The sequence below is a fragment of the Apium graveolens genome, chromosome 10 (assembly GCF_009905375.1).
Source record: "Apium graveolens cultivar Ventura chromosome 10, ASM990537v1, whole genome shotgun sequence".
Lineage (NCBI taxonomy): Eukaryota > Viridiplantae > Streptophyta > Magnoliopsida > Apiales > Apiaceae > Apium > Apium graveolens.
Window position 1 is genome coordinate 198,185,637 of NC_133656.1, and position 3,088 is coordinate 198,188,724.

Consider the following 3,088-nt stretch of genomic DNA (forward strand, 5'->3'; position numbering starts at 1 on the left):
TATCTTAATGACTACTCCTAAATTTATCAATGTATAAAAAAATTTACCCATAACCCAAATCATATATAATTTGCCATATCCATGGACTATCCAATTTACCAATCTTAATTACTATTTGCCTATTTTTGAATTTCAAAAACAATCTATCTATGCAAAAATATTGAACAAATCAAATTGTGCATAAATTATTTCCTATATATTACATATCTGTTACATCTCTCTCTCCCTCTCTCCAAGGATATCTCTATATCTTTTCGATCTCAATCACAATTACAGTCTCCGCTCATGTATTAAAACTCCGTCAAAATTTATAACATGAAATCGTAAGGTATTGCTTCTAAACTTCACTTCTTCAACTGATTACTTAGATTGTCTTATGTTAATTTATAAAGGTATCAGAACCAATTAAATCCGTAACAGGTTCGAAACGTTATGAATTCTTCTTTTTCTAATGTTTTCTTTTTCTTCGTCTCTAGCTATAATCTCTCTTTTCTGTTATCTAATTATTTATTTTGGTATGCACAGGAGATTGATATGTTAATAAATTGTGCAGCAGTATTTACAAAATCGTGAACGGAGGTATGTGTTTTTATTATACAAATTGTATGATTTTATAATTTTCTGGATTGTGTTTTGCAGATTAATGAATAAGTGTGATTAAGAACAGCTACACTAAATTTTAATTTTACATATGGGTTTGTAGACTAACTGTTTGTACGCAAACTGTTTGATTTCAAATCTCAAAGATGGGATTCTTCTTTATTTATTTTTTTGTTTTTTTTCTTCCTCTTCCTGCAATTTATAAATACATGTTTGTACATATTTATCTGCATATCCAGTATGTGTTTGTTATGTTTTAAAGAAAAATATTTGACTTTCTTTGTTTGTTTCACTCTATAGAACAAATGAGAAAGGATATCAAAAGAGGTTTCATGTAAATACTAGAGTAATCTGTGATGTTTTAATTTGTAAAATTATTGATTTGAAATGTTTATATAGATATTCTTATGTAAGATTTGTTTTGGTATGCACAGGAGATTGATATGTTAATAAATTATGCAGCAGTATTTATAAAATCGTGAACGGAGGTATGTGTTTTTATTATACAAATTGTATGATTTTATAATTTTATGGATTGAGTTTTGCATATTGATGAATATGTGTGATCAAGAACAACCACAAGAATTACTAAGTTTTAATTTTACATACGGGTTTGTAGACTAACTTTTTGTACGCCAACTATTTGATTTCAAATCTCAAACATGCGATTCTTCTTTACTTATTTTTTTGTTTTTGTTTTTCTTCCTCTTCCTGCAATTTATTAATACTTGTTTTTACATATTTATCTGCATATCAAGTATGTGTTTGTTTTGTTTTAAAGAAAAGTATTTGACTTTCTTTGTTTGTTTCACTCTACAAAACAAATGAGAAATGATATCAAAAGAGGTTTCCTGTAAAGACTAAAGTTATCTATGACGTTTTAATTTGTAAGATTACTGTTTATGATCTTTTGTATGATCCTTGGATAAGATGAATTTATTTTTATTATCTTTTTCCTTATGTTGATTCTCTGCATATTTTAACTATGTAGATTTGATTCTTAAATTTCATTTTTACTAAATACAAATATGTTTGTGTTCATCATGTAGGTATAGTTGATAACTGCATTTACACATGCTATGTATGAGAGTGTTATGATTAAGAATATCAATGTAAATATTAAATCTTTATGTAACGTTGCATTGTAGATATGTAAGAGCTCTTGAATCTTTTATTTTGAGGCTTTTATATGAGTGTTGAAATTTCACATATTATGTGTTTGACTAAATGCTCAAGTCAGGTTTGGCGAATTGAATTTGAGGCTTTTAATTTTGTTGAAATTTATTGCAGGTTAAATGCTTTGGTACATATAAAAATTTTATTACAGGTTCCACCACAATCCTATAACTTTCTTAACAAATTTAGCGGTCATTATAACATCATGTAATCTATAATTTTCAATATTACAATATGTTTTGATTTCAAAATAATATGCTCTGTACTTTTAGTCTTACAACTGTTGAGTGGCATTTATGACACTTTATTACGCTTCATAAAACTTTGAATGTTGTATTTGTACTCAAGTTGTTGGTATTTTTACGTGTTTTTGTGGTGTTTTTGCATTGGAGGCATTTTCCAGGTAATCAGGTAAATTAGCATGGTTGTAGTGCTAATTTGGTGTTTGGATGGTGTTGGAATAAAGGCTCGTGAAAAGACCGGCTCAAATCAGCAAGGAGAAAAAAAGAAATCAGAATTTTATCCACGAGGCCAGCGCGCCCGCGCTGTCATAGCGCGCTCCCGCGCACAAGCTTCAGAAACACAGCGCGCCCAGGCTGATCAAGCGCGCGCCCGCATCGGGTCGGGATGTTAAAATCCGGATTCTACCTGGCTTCTGATTGGAGGACTTCTACTTTGCATGTGCTGCTATATATACCTAAATAAAAGACGTTTTTTTATAGAGAGACGTAATGGTGCTTAAGGAGAAGACGACAAAAAGACCTTTTGCACAATTCAATGAAGTCAAAGAAGATCTAGTTTTCTTGTGAATCTTTGTTCTAAGTTGTAATCTTGGATGCTCGTTTCTTGTTTTGTTGAACCTAATACTCTGGATTACGTACTTTGTTTATTATTTGTTTATAAAGACTATGTTTATTATACCATGCTTTCATCAGAACCCACGTTGATGATGAGTCCGATTATGGGCTAATCGTTATCGTGGGGTTCTAGCGGATTTATTTATGGATTTTTTTAGCTAATTTGTTTCGATATCTTGGTGTGTGGTGATTGTATGATAACCTAGTATTGGTTGTGCTTATTCGTCTTATGAGCGTCGCAACTTATAAGATAGCGTGTTAATTCTTAATGAAGTGAAAGTGAATATAAGGATTTCGAACTTGCCATGCTAGCATAGGTTCATGTGTTATTGTTATGCATGATTCGTAAGTAATTTTAACCATATTACTTGCCCTATGTAATCATGATAGATAACTTGTGCATTAAACCGTTATGTTGTCAAATTCTATAGACATATAGGGTCTCAATATAATTG

The 3,088-nt window shown here is 30.5% G+C and overlaps 1 long non-coding RNA gene across 1 annotated transcript; it reads left to right on the plus strand.

Moving 5' to 3' along the window:
* The first annotated feature begins 237 nt into the window (after positions 1-237).
* LOC141688863 (uncharacterized) lies at positions 238-2,687 on the plus strand. Its single transcript, XR_012562177.1, has 5 exons — positions 238-328; positions 526-579; positions 1,035-1,088; positions 1,891-1,927; positions 2,180-2,687. It is a non-coding gene; the product is annotated as an uncharacterized LOC141688863 (long non-coding RNA).
* Positions 2,688-3,088: the final 401 nt, after the last annotated feature.